The sequence below is a fragment of the Cimex lectularius genome, unplaced genomic scaffold (genome assembly GCF_000648675.2).
Source record: "Cimex lectularius strain Harlan isolate CLEC.00 unplaced genomic scaffold, Clec_2.1 scaffold206, whole genome shotgun sequence".
Lineage (NCBI taxonomy): Eukaryota > Metazoa > Arthropoda > Insecta > Hemiptera > Cimicidae > Cimex > Cimex lectularius.
The window spans coordinates 856,708-871,328 of NW_019392762.1; the positions used below are offsets into that span (position 1 = coordinate 856,708).

General features: G+C 32.1%; 1 pseudogene; it reads left to right on the forward strand.

Annotated features, from left to right (window-relative positions):
• The first annotated feature begins 719 nt into the window (after positions 1–719).
• On the forward strand, positions 720–836 carry LOC112127076 (annotated as a pseudogene).
• Positions 837–14,621: the final 13,785 nt, after the last annotated feature.

Here is a 14,621-nt window from a genome sequence, read left to right on the forward strand (position 1 = left end):
TTATTTGTCCGATAAACGTGACTTTTATCTCTTTTTCGTGTTATTTTCTTTCATCTGCTTATTTCATCAGGTTTTTAAAAAAATATCGTAAAAAAAGGCATGAATTAGGTTATTAAATTCAATTAAACACGATATTCCATGTACTGGAAATTTTCAGACGGGAAGCTTCCAATTATTCAGTATCAAATAAACATTTCCGACTGTAGTGAGTGTCGAAGTATTGCAGAGCAATTTAGGCTGATTAATAACACTTACAGTAATTGATTTCATATTGAAATTATACCCTGTTTATTTATAATTACCAAAAAATCACAAGGCCTGTAAATTAGACTGCTTTCACTGTTTATTTTCACAGGCAAAAAATTCCACTCCCTTGCATTATAACTTGATTTATAAATATTTTTATGTATTAATCAATGTGTGGTGTTTAGTGACCGTTAGCAAATGATTATTCGAAGATCGTGGTCAAGACCAGAAAAACATTTTCTTTATCGTGCCAACGTTTCGATCTTTATTGAGATCATCTTCAGGGTCTGGGATTTATAAACATGGGTTAAATTCTACAAATAAATGTAGGATGTGGAAATTTTTTTTTATGTGTGTTCAAATTTGGGGGGGTTATTGTGAAAAAAGGGCCAGAGGCGACGGTGGGAATCGAACCCACGACCGCGGCGTGAGAGTCTCTCATGCTAACCACTCGGCTACCGCGGTCCCCAATAAACCTTGCGCAGTGGCAATATCGTAATCAATGAAGTTCTACTGAGATGCGATTATTGCTAGTAGAAAAAATTTAATTAAAAGTAAAAAAAATGAATTTATACAATGATAGAAATTTTAAATTTAATCAAATTATTTGTATTCACTCGTAGTGTTTGTTTTCCGTGTAGATGTGTCATTCTTATGTGTCGTGTTGAGTGTGCCAGTGAGTTATTGCGGTTTATCCCTGACGATATAAACCATTCCTTCAGCTATCGTGGCTTCCACTCCAGAAGTCACGATAGCTCATGTGGTAGAGTAGCGGCGTATTTAGCCCAAGGTCGTGGGTTCGAATCCCACTTGTGTCACTGACTTTTTATCTCAACACAAAACCTTAATTAATTGAAAGATATTAATTGGTCAAGCGGACCACAAAAACTATCGAATTTAACAATTTTAAAAACTTACATTTATGTTTGTTTTGTTCTGTGTGTAATATTTTTGGATTTTTAAAGTCGAAATTGTGTTGGTGTTCAAAATGGCGGGTAGCCAGTTCAATTTTACAAATTGTCCGGCAACTTACATCGGTATTCCATCCCAATATCTGGATAAGAGAATAGAGCAACATATCTATAATTGTAAAAAACTCGAACAAATTCCTACAGCCCTGGCTACCCACCATTTTGAACACCAACACAATTTTGAGTTCAAAAATACAAAAATATTCTTGGGGAATGCCACCCGTAATGAGAATATTACTTGAGCACGGCTGTCTGGGTCCCCAGTTCCGATTCTTGGATGAAACAAGTTTGTTTTTGTATATCGTACTGATAGTTTTGTGTCTTTTGAGAGTGGCTGTATATATTAGCGTGAATGCGTAGCGGCTGAATATTGAGTACATCATCTACCCGAAATTAGGTCAATTGAGACCTGAGACATACATCGGTGGCAGGTTGGATATAACACATGTAAGACCCCGGACTGCCAACACAAACCTACAAGTAATTTATTGTAAATTAGAAAATCTGGAATTGCTAGTGGATTGCGAATGTGATAGACTCCAATTTGCACACGTACGCGAGTGTGCAGATTTGAGCTTCAATAAATCAGTAATCACTTTAATAGCTAAAGCCTAACTAAGTTGTACTATTTTGGTTCTTGAAGTCATATTTTATTTAATGAATAATTTTTATTGCGAAATTGGCTGGACTATCCATATTTTTTCCGTGTTCTTGTACTCTAAATGCATCTGTGTTGAAACTTTTATTACTTTTTTACTTTCGAGAACTCTGGGGTAGTGTAAGGTAATTTATTAGATCCATTTGACTTCGTGGTCCGGTTGAGCAAATAACATCTGTCAATTAATTAATCCTTATGTAAGGTATTGGTTGAGATAAAAAGTCAGTGTCACGAGGGGGATTCGAACCCACGACCTTCGGCTCAATACTCCGCTGCTCTACCACTTGAGCTATCGTGACTTCGATCCACTCGGACACTAACTTCCCATCTCAACCCCACCTTTTGAATTTTCCCTCCTTTTTTCCATTTTTCAAATGTCGTGTAGTCTGTTTGAATCTCGGCGACAAAAAAATGGTCACGGAGAGCTTTAGTGAAGATATACATCATTTAACTTATTAAATTCACTACTTTTCGTGGCCTACTTGATCACATAATGTCATTCAATTAATTAATCTCTATTTAAGCTATTGGTTGAGATAAAAAAGTCAATGTTACGAGGGGGATTCGAACCCACGACCTTCGGCTAGATACGCCGCTGCTTTGCCACCTGGGCTATCTTACGTAACTTCGATCCACTCGGACACTAACTTCCCATCTCAACCCCACCTTTTGAATTATCCCTCCTTTTTGCCATTTTTCAAATGTCGTGTAATATATTTGATCCTCGGCGACAAATGCAATGGCCACGGAGAGCTTTAGTCAAGGTGTACTTCGTTTTAACTGACTAAATTCAATAGTTTTTGTGGTCCGCTTGACCAATTAATATATTACAATTAATTAAGGTTTTTAGTGGAGATAAAAAAAGTCAGTGTGACGAGGGGGATTCGAACCCACGACCTTCGTCGACAAAAGAAATGGCCACGGAGAGCTTTAGTGAAGTTATACTTCATTTAACTTATTAAATTCATTAGTTTCCGTGGTTCGCTTGACCAAATAATATCTTTCAATTAATTAATCTGTATTTAAGCTATTGATTGAGATAAAAAAAGTCAGTGTCACAAGCAAGATTCGAACCCACGACCTTCGGCTCAACCACTCGGACACCAACATCCCATCTCAACCCAAACTGTGTTCGAATTCCGCTCGTGACACTGACTTTTTATCTCAACCAATACCTTAAATAAAAATTAACTAATTGAAAGCTCTTATAAAATATTAGTTTTAGTATGGAAAAATGTCTCCTGTCCAAATATTATTTAAACAGATTTTCAGTGGTCATTTTAAGGAATGATTATTTCCATCTTATAAGGTTTAATAACCCCCCTTGTGCCCGGTGATCTACCACAAAATCAAAGGAATATTATTTTAGGAATAAATTACTAACACAATTACAGAGGTTACTTTAAAAATAAAAAATGTATTTCCTTAAGAATTAAGATACGTTATATAAAAAAATAAATAAAAAAAATAAGAAAAAAATCATGAACTTTTACTTACAAGCTAACAATATAAGAATAATTTGATACTATGGGAATTAAAAATATGGGCCTGAAGGACAAAATGGAAACAATCAACTTTGATAGCCAAAAGGAAAAAAATACCAAAAAACAAAACCATAATGAAAATGGGCCACACAACAGAAATGATTTATATCAATAAAAACAAAATGGATACAAATCTGAGTTGACTGGCTTTCAGGTGGATTTCTTTTTCTTCCGATGCTGAGGCTAGACTGAACTATCCTTCCTCGTTTTCCTGCCTGAACCAAGGAGGGAAAAGCTCAGTAAAAAAATAATTTTAGATATTACGGTTACTCATTTAGAATAACGTAAGAATATGAATGTTTAATTCATAAAAGTGTATTGTGTTAATTGAATTATGAATAACAAGGTTATGTTAAGTGTTTGGAATATAAATTTTCAACTAATCGCTTCCACGTCTTTGAATGGGACAAAAGGGTCCCGCCAAGGAAATGTAAGCAAAGTTTCACCTAATGTTAAGAGAGGCTGTATAAAGGAAACACGAAGAGCGCCGTTATGACGTTGTTCCCTTCTAATGTCTCCAGCTGGTTCCTACTCAAACCAGAATGAAAGTCTGGAATATTCATTGTCCACATGGAAACTGGGCTAGTTTTGTTTCAGGACAATGGACAAAAAAACCAGTAAATTTATTCTGGTGATGTTATACCATGCAATGCTAATGCTAAAATTCCAGGACACATTTAAATTATACATAGATTAATATTTCAATTCGACCTTTATCATACTTTATATTAATCATAAAACAGACCATATTCTTTGTATCACAAGGTGCATCCAAAACAGTACCAACATTTCGTTAATGACATTTCATCAGAAAAACATTAGGTTAATCCGTCATTTCTCAATCATACTCAAAATATAATGAATAAAAACAGCATTATTTAATATATTATAAAATTAGAAATGAGTCCTGTATAAGCCCTATTCGTATTCATAACTCTTATTTTGTCAATTATGTGCGATATGAATGATTTTTCTTTTTTCTTCCAGTCTTGAAGCAAAATCAAGTTTATATGAATCAGAATTCAATTAATTTATCATACTTTATATTAATCATAAAACAGACCATATTCTTTGTATCACAACCTGCATCCAAAACAGTACCAACATTTCATTAATGACATTTCATCAGAAAAACATTAAGTTAATCCGTCTTTTTTCAATCATACTAAAATAATAATGAATAAAAACAGCATTATTTAATATATTATAAAAATTAGAAATGAGTCCTGTATAAGACCTATTCGTATTCATAACATTGATAAAATAAGAGTTATTTTTATCAATTATGTGCGATATGAATGATTTTTCTTTTTTCTTCGAGTCTTGAAGCAAAATCAGGTTTATGCAAATCAGAATTAAATTAATTAATTTAGTATTTATAGTACATATTATAACTGTCAAAATTAAAATCGTTCTATTATTTTTGTTTAAAAAAGACGAGGTTATCTTCTGACAAATAATTTTGGTATTTTGTGAATTTTTTTTTAGAAATATTTTATCTATTTTTGTGGTAAATACAACGTTAAAAAGCTAGGTTTTCTTCTTTTGAATGGTCTGTTTAATGTGTGTTTGGTGATTAGTGACCGTTTGTCGATGATTATTCAAAAATCGTCAGATTCATTCTGGTGTGATGTAGGTTTCGGAAAAACATTTTCATTGTCGTGTCAACGTTTCGATCTTTATTGAGATCATCTTCAGGGCCTGGGATTTATAGACATTGTTTAAATTAACAAAAACATGTAGGATGTGGAAAAAGGTGAATTTATACAATGCAAATAAATATTTTTTATATTCAATTACGCAGAAAACAAACGCTTTGAGTGAGTAGAAATACTTTGATTGAATTGGTCTTTTTTCTTTTTTTCTTTTAGACACTTCCTGCGAGGAGCGCTTAGTGTCGGTGATTCCACCGGACCGCTGTACTTATTATAACTTTTGTATTGTGTTTTTTTTTGCTTCTGTTTGCGTTTAGTGTAAATATTTTGTCCGATTTTTCTGCTTCGGTTGTTCGCCAGGTTTATTGTCGCTCTTTTATATGTTTTGTTTCGTTTTTCTTTTTTTTTGTTCTTTTTTTACGTTAAAGTTGAGAGAGGAATTTTTCCCGGAATAATAAAAAAACATCATTGAAAAATCGTTACAGTTCTTTTAAGAAGACACGCTTCTAAAACTTTCAATTTAATTTTTGGTAACTAAACAAACCCTGTCTTTCAGAAACTGTTAAATTTAAATTTTGAAGCATCTAAATTTGCAATTTTATTATTATTATTATTCAGTGTAGAATTTGGCAAATTACATAACAATTGTTCATTTAATAAGCTTTCTAGCGGTACACCCTTTTCTTTACATAGTAAGAAAATGAAAAAATTTGGTGCTAAATAATGAATGAATGAATGAAAAAGTACTTTATTAGATAAACAAAAGAGAGTAAAAAAAATTGTACATAATCAAAAAGCACATTTTGGCAATGGTTATCAACCATCCGGTGCTAAATAATTTTTGAAACAATATTCAACCACCGATTTTCCTATTTACTATCCGCAAGCATCCAACCTAGTTTTGTTGCATTTTTTTACTGATCATGTTCGCTTCGGGTTCGAAATTTACTATAAGGTTTGTGTTTGTGTACAGGATGTCGCTTGCTTGATTTGAGATACCGTATCAGTAGTGATTTCGATTTGCTGTATCGACATCTGGTATCACATATGCATCATAACTAAACCTCAGCTAACGACTTACCTGACTTAATATCTATTTCCGACTACCGGACACCACGTCATCCTCACTAGGCATCTTGGCAAGCTGCAATCTCCATATCAACCTGAATTTTGTTTGGGGAGGTGCCATCAAATGAAATCGTCTTTCATGGCAACCATGGTTTTTTTAATTAATTATTTTCCTGTTGTGAATCTTGGCCACTTTTTGGATTTTATTTAAAAAAACTTGTTTTTCTTTTTTCTTTCATTGTTTAATAAATTATAACATTAATGTGTGGTGCTTATTGAACGTTATCCACTGATTATTTGGAGAGCATGAGATGCGCTCTGGTGTGACGTAGGTTTGAGAAAAACATTTTCTTTATTGTGCCAACGTTTCGATCTTTACTGAGATCATCTTCAGGGCCTGGAATTTATAAACAATGTTTACATTTTACAAATACATGTAGGATGTGAAAAAATGAATTTATACAATGCTAGAAAAAAGAATTTGTTCAAATTTATATCTAAAATTTTCTAGCATTGTATAAATTCATTTTTAAGCTAAAATTTTCTAGCATTGTGTAAATTTATTTTTTTGTAGCATTGTATAAATTCATTTTTCACATACTACATGTATTTGTAAAATTTAAACAATGTTTATAAATCCCAGGCCCTGAAGATGATCTCAGTAAAGATCGAAACGTTGGGCTGATAAAGAAATTGTTTCTACAAAACCTACGTCACACCAGACCGCATCTCACGATCTCCGAATAACAATTTAATATAATAATCGTTACAAAATTTTCGAAAAATGTTTTAAACATCATATGCACATTGCAAAGTTTTTTTCTAGCATTGTATTTTTTTTAATCTAACATTTTCTAGCATTATATAAATTCATTTTTTTATTCCAAAGTTTGCTAGCAATGTATAAATTCATTCTTTCTTTTTGTAATCTATAATTTTCTAGCATTGTATAAATTCATTTTTTTATTTCAAAAGTTTTCGAGCATTGTATATATTAAATTTTTTTCCAAAATTTTCTCGCATTGAACTAAACTCAATTTTTTGAATCTTACATTTTCTAGCATTGTATAAGTTTTGTTTAATCTAAAATTTTCTAGCATTGTATAAATCTTTTTTAAATTCCAAATTTTTCTAGCATTGTATAAATTCATTTTTTCAATCTAAAATTGTCTAGCATTGTATAAATTCATTCTTTTTTTAATTTAAAATTTTCTCGCGTTGCATAAATTCATTTTTTTAATCTAATATTTTCTACCATTGTATAAATTCATTTTTTTCATTTTCCTACATGTATTTGTAAAATTTAAACAATGTTTATAAACCCTAGGCCCTGAAGATGATCTCAATAAAGATCAAAACGTTGCCACAATAAAGAAAATGTTTTTCTAAAACCTACGTCACACCAGACCGCACCTCACGATCGCCAAATAATTATAATATTAATTATTAACGACTTGATAATTCGTGTATTATATACTTTTTCAAATAATTTAAATTTAATTCATTTGGGAAATGGTTTAAAGAAAAGAACAATAGTTTAAAAATGGTTTAAAATCTTATCCTCTACTTTTTATTGGCACATTTTCTTCTTGACTTCTGGTTCTGACTTCACGAAATTGTAGATTACCTTAGAGGTTTTAAAAGAAGATAAATGTCCGTGTAATTTGCAGGATGCTTATAATGATGCACGGCGATGTCAACGCGTATGAAGCGGCCGGTGATGTATGCTTATGCATAACGGCCGGTAGGTCGAGTGGTTGAGAGATATGAGCAGACGGCTGTAAGTAATATGAAGTGCCACGACTTCGTCTTCTGGACAGTTGAGCCCTTGGACACGTGAGCTCTTCATGCAAAATTTATGTTCCAAACATACAAAAAACATTAAACTGTTTAAACTCGCAGTGTTTTATTTTTGTTATAATTTTACAACGGCTTATCGTCGAGGGTTGAAAGATTGTCTTTATTATGCGTGAGTGGCCGTTTACCGGGGGTCTTCTTAAACATAATCCATTATCGCGTCATTAGCTGGAAGGGAAAAAAATCATTCGCCTTCTAAAAGCCTAAGTACTTCGATCCTGTAATTTTTTCACGAAGCCCCTTTTCCTTAAAACGCAGCTTTGCCTTCTGTTAATATTCTATTTATGGCACTGACGGTGCTGGTTTAATCGCATGATTCCCGAGGCCAGCCTGGTAATTGGATTGGCTTCGGACAGGATCACGTGTTGTTTGCTTTCCTAAAATACTTTCCAGATGATGATTTCTTTTCAGCTGTATCAACAAGTGGAAAAATCGCTTTTACCACACGAAAATCCAGATTTTTCTGTTGTAAAGACAAATAGGAATTTATAATGCTTGTAATTGCCAGTCACATTTGTCACTACAAGCTCATTGTTTGAAGAAAAATAAATAAAATTTGTTTAGTTTAGAAGAATAAATAATGCTTTAATCACTGACAATAAAATGTTAGAATGCGTACATAAAAAACATAAAAAGAATGGTTGGTACTATGATTTTTGTAGAAAGAGGAATAAACAATCTCTCTCTCTCTCTCTCTCTCTCTCTCTCTCTCTCTCTCTCTGTCAATCTCTTTCTATCTTTCTTTCTCTTTCTCTTGTCCAGTCATCATTGACAATGTCTTAATGTCCTTCTCATGGTCGGAGTCCTTCAGGGTTCATTATTTGGCCCATTCATGTTCGCAATAGACCAACATCGTTTATACAACTATTTCCCGTCAAAATAAAACGTTTCAATTTCAAATTAATCTTTTATTTTTAATTTCAACCAAAAACAGTTTGAATTCCAATTTTTTAAACTTCAAATTCGAGTTTTTTTAAAATTTCAAATCAAACTTTTCTTTAAAGCATTAAAAACCATTGGAGAGGGGATGAACTATAAGGCAAAATTCCGATACATTGGCGAGTTTTGTTTGAATATAAAATAATTAGGCTATTATAATACCATATATATGAAAAAATTCCAATTTTAACTTGGGAATTTTTAAAAAATTAAAAATAGGACTTTCTATAAAATCTCACTGAAAATTATAATCTATTAAAATCATAAGTTTCAAGTACAATATAAAAACTAATTTCAATTAATTAATCTTTATGCAAGGTATTGGCTCAAATAAAAAAACAAGTGTCACAAGCGGGATTCGAACCCACGATCTTTGACTAAATACGCAGCTGCTCTTCCACTTGAGCTATTGTGACTTCGATCCCCTAGGACACTAACTTCCCATCTCAACCTACTTTTCGAATTTGAGCATTTTTCCTTTTCGACATTTGAAAAATGGCAAAAAAATACGAAAGCTGGGTTGATATGGGAAGTTGGTGTCCCAGTGGATCGAAGTCACGACAGCTCAAGTGGTAGAGCAGCGGCGTATTAAGCCGAAGGGCGTGGGTTCGAATCCCGCTTGTGCCGCTGACTTTTTCATCTCAACCAAAACCTTAATTTAAGATTAATTAATCGAAAATAATTTATTTGGTAAAACGGACCACGAACTCTAATGGATCTAATAAATTACCTTACACTACCCCAGAGTTCTGGATATTCGTTGTGCCAATTGACGGATAAGCTCCCCAATCACTCCAAAAAATACATTCGCCCCAATACGTGACAAATGTCATAGGTACATATATATAAATAAAAATATTTATGGTAATGAGATATTTGATCAGCGATCTAAGGAGCAATCGTTTTTTTTCTCAACTTTGCTTTTATTGTTATCCTTCTTGAGTTATAAACCTACTTTTTTCTTTTACTGTTTCTCCAGTCTAGTTATCTATTTTATTATATTTCTCTAACTCTTCTTTGTTTAAACATAGAAACGAGATAAAAGCGTGGATACTACCACAGAGTGTTCGATATTCCTCGGGGTAATTGGGGTTAAAACAAGCCATTCAGGCTAATAAATGCATTCACACATTACTTATTATTTGCACACTTCAGGGTTCCAGATATTCCAGGGGGTAATTGGGAATAAACCCAGCCATTCACGCTACTAAATGCATTCACACACTACTTATCATTTGCACACTTCAGAGTTCCCGAAATTCCTCGGGGTAATTGGGGATAATACCCTGCCATTCACGCTAATAAATGCATTCACATAGTACTTATCATTTGCACACTTCAGAGTTCACGATATTCCTCGGGGTAATTGAGGATAAAACAAGCCATTCATGCTAATAAATGCATTTACATATTACTTATGACTTGCACACTTCAGGGTTTCAGATATTCCTCGGGGTAATTGGGGATAAAACAAGCCATTCACGCTAATACATGCATTCTCACATTACTTACCATTTGCACACTTCAGAGTTCCCGATATTCCTCGGGGTAATTGGGAATAAACCCAGCCATTCACGCTACTGAATGCATTCACTCACTACTTATCATTTGCACACTTCAGAGTTCACGATATTCCTCGGGGTAATTGGGGATAAAAACAACCATTCACGCTAATAAATGCATTCACACGCTAATTATCATTTGCACACTTCAGAGTTCTCCATATTCCTCGAGGTAATTGGGGATAAAACCAGCCATTCACTCTAATAAATGCTTTCACACACTACTTATCATTTGCACACTCCAGAGTTCTCGATATTCGTTGGGGCAATTGAAGGATAAGCTCTCCATTTATGTATGCTGCCGTGCCTCAAGTCAGAGCAACCCTCAATGATTCACCAAGTTGTAAGTCAGACAGACGAATTCTTTCTCAATTGAATCAACTGTTTAACTATAATTTTGCATTTAACCATAATTTAAGGTAACGCAATTTATACATTTACGAAAAATGAGTTAGTATAATATCTCGGGAAAAGGGCAGAATTCAAGAAGTGACCCGGTATTTTCCCTACAGGGGGAACGAATTGGCAACTTGTAATTGCATTTGGTAAAACGGCCAATTTGAATTAGCCGAATCGTTTCTTTCTTTTCCTTAGCAACCGTTTGGGAGACAATGGCTGTAAACCCATTTAAGCACAATCCGGCCTCGATTCTCTCTTTTGCTTGATTATTCTCTTTTTGCCCAGCTCTAATCCACGGCTTTCCTTAAATTAAAGACAACGTCAACGAACTCGAATACAATGACATATCCATGTCAAAGGAATTGTGAATTTGACCTAAAATAATTTCATTCGCGCGGAACTTGGAAAATTTTCAAACTCCTATAAACAATTACTATAAAAAACATATTTTTTCCATTCCTCTTTTTTCTTCACATAATATTCTTCAGTTTATTTTATTTTTATTATTATTATTGTTTTGGAGCATTTTTGAGATGGTTCTTATGAAAGAAAGATATTTCATGAAATATTTATTAAAAAATTAACAAAAAAAATTTTTTTTTTGGTTTGTCAAGTTTGATTCCAAAATTAATGGCCGTACTAGCTTATTATTACTTTAAATTCACCCACAAAGACTTCGAAAAAGACAATTAAAATTTTTTTCGGCTTTTCAAGATTGTTTCCAAAATTAAGGGCTTTACTAGCTTTATTCTACATCAAATTCGAATGATCGCCAAAACGACAATTTAAAAAATTCCGTTTTTTCGGTTTTTCAATATTGTTTCCAAAATTAAGGGCTTTAGTAACTTAATTCTACTTCGAATTCGCCCAGGAGGGCGTGTGATGTCCAAAAAGACAATTTAAAAAAGTTTCGTTTTTCGGTTTTTAAAGATTGTTTCCAAAATTAAGGGCTTTACTAGCTTAATTCTACTTCGAATTCTCCCAGGAGGGCGTGGGATGTCCAAAAAGACGATTTAAAAAGTTTCGTTTTTTTTCGAGTTGGTAAAAACCTAATATATTACGAGAACTGTTAAAAAAATATTTTACGTAAGGATATAATTATTTATTTTTAAACGTATTATTATTAACTTACAAAAAAACGACCTGGCAGATGGGGCACGAATTTGGACCAAACTTTTATTGTACTTCCACACTAGAAAATATTCTTTCTATTTCTTTCGCGCTGGTTTCGCAAAAAACAATTTTTTGGAAGATGAAATTTTTGGTATTTTAATATTTTTATTTCACCGTTCTACTTGGTCAAATCTATTGTAGGAATATATAATTTGACAGCATTTAATATGTAGATTGCAAAAAAAAATATATGAAAAGTCATCTAAGTTAATCAAAAACAAAAAAAAAAATCGTGAAACTAACATAAAATTTCATTTTAGAACACGGAATCAGAAAATAATGTAGTTTTTGTTAATGAAAATAAAAGTACTATTTTTCTGTTTTATACAGTTATAAAATGCACCTGACGTGTTTTACTATTTTTGAATTATAGCCGTTTCAACGATAAAAACTACTCAAAGATCTGAAAAATTTTAGTAGTCTACAAATCGATAAATTTAAAATCAAGCAAATATTTATATTTAGGGGTCTCTAAATTTCATATTTGTTTCACGAAAAAAATTATGGGGTAACTTACGTGAAAAATAGTTACTTTTTAGAATTTTTCTGCTCATGTATATATTTTGATTATGTTTATTATATTTTTATTACAATCTATATAAAAATCCTACAAAATCAGAAAGGCGAAATAAAAGTATTAATAAACAAAAAATTTCCACTTAAAAAAGAAAGATTTTTTGGCAAAACCAGTGTCTATTTTGGATATTTTGGAGGATAGAATTTCCAAAAAATATTTGGCCTAAACTCCTGTTCGTAACATGGCTAGTTTTTTATTTTATATATTATACACCTATTGTGCAACTTTAGTTTACATCTATATTTATATCATATGCATTTCATTATAATGTGATTTAAGCTACCGTATCTTTTTTTATTTAATAAATCTGAGTATAAAATCCCATTTGTTTTTATATCAGTCTTTTTTATCAGTTTTTGTCTGTTTTTTGAATGTGTATTTTTTTAATGCTTTCCCTTTCTATACGTCGTTCTCTCTATCTAAAATTTTTATCTTAAAATATTTTCTATGCTTTGAAAGCATAGTTATTTAAACCAATCTCCATATTTTTGGTTTCATGTACGAAGGATAGATCACATTCTTTATAATTAATTTCATAAACTAAAAAATTATATAAAATTATAATATTATATTTATATGATAAACTAATTTTGGTAATTTATTCTCTAAGTAATATTTTTACATTCAATTAAGTTTTTAGTTGAGAAAAAAAAGTCAGTGTCACGAGCGGGATTCGAACCCAAGAACTTCGGCTTGATACGCCGCTACTCTGCCACTTGACTTCCCATCTCAACCCCACCTTTTGAATTTTCCCTACTTTTTGCCATTTTTCACTAGTTTTCGTGGTCCGCTTGACCAATTATTAACATTCAATTACTTAAGAATTTTAGTTGAGATAAAAAAGTCAGTGTGGCATGGCAAAAAGGAGGAAAAATTCAAAACGTGGGGTTGAGATGGGAAGTTTCCTGAGTGGATCGAAGTCACGTTAGCTCGCGTGGTAGAGTAGCGGCGTATCAAGCCAAAGGTCGTGGGTTCGAATCCCGCTCTTGACACTGCCTTTTTTATCTCAACTAAAAACCTTAATTAATTGAATGATATTATTGTAATTGGTCAAGCGGACCACGAAAACTAGGGAATGTAATTTTTACATATGAACCAAACTTTATTTTCGCTATAATATATATGGACTGTTTTTTGTCGAGATTCAGGTAAACTACTTCCAAAAGTGGTGGATTAAAATTTTCAAGCGTGCAAGTTTTTGCTGTTATTATTGTAATATTTATGTACCATTTTTTGGTGAACTTATTTAAAGTTTTATTTTTATACCACATTACTTTTATTAGTTTATATGGGTAAGCGTCGCCTTTACATAGTTTGTACATTGCGGTCTTATTTGTCTAATATTTATAACTATTAATGTTTTTGATTTTTTTAAAAATGAAAAATGGTGATTACATCATTAATGTAAAATTCTACTATCATGCAATGATTTTTATACCATTTAAATTTTAGTGCTATTTCGATTTATAATTATTATAACATTGAGAAAAAATTTATTTTTTTACAAAAAAATACAGGAAAATAATAATTAACTAAATTTTTAGTAGGGTGGACCAACAGTTGTAGTTGTAATGATGTGGTCACGTTTGGGGGTGCTTCATTCCAAAAACCCTGAGAATGAGTTGAAATAAAGTCCAAAGCTTGACAGAAATGTTTTTTGATTATGACCAACCCACAACTTCGATCACATCAATAAAATAATAAAATAAATTTTTGCTTATTTAAAAAAATTTAATTTATTCTTTTCGGATATTTCTATTTTTTCACAATTCCATCGTTTTCAACAGTCAAGCTTAATTTCTCCATTCAAAGTATTAATGGTATTTTCGCCTCAATTAATGATTAACACCAATTGATCCGGGTCTTTTATTCTTACCAGGAGAATGTACGAAATTAACGATTAATTTTGTTTTCAACTATACCTCTCTGCGTGCACGTGAAAAGCATTGTTTCCTGATCTACGGAAATTTGA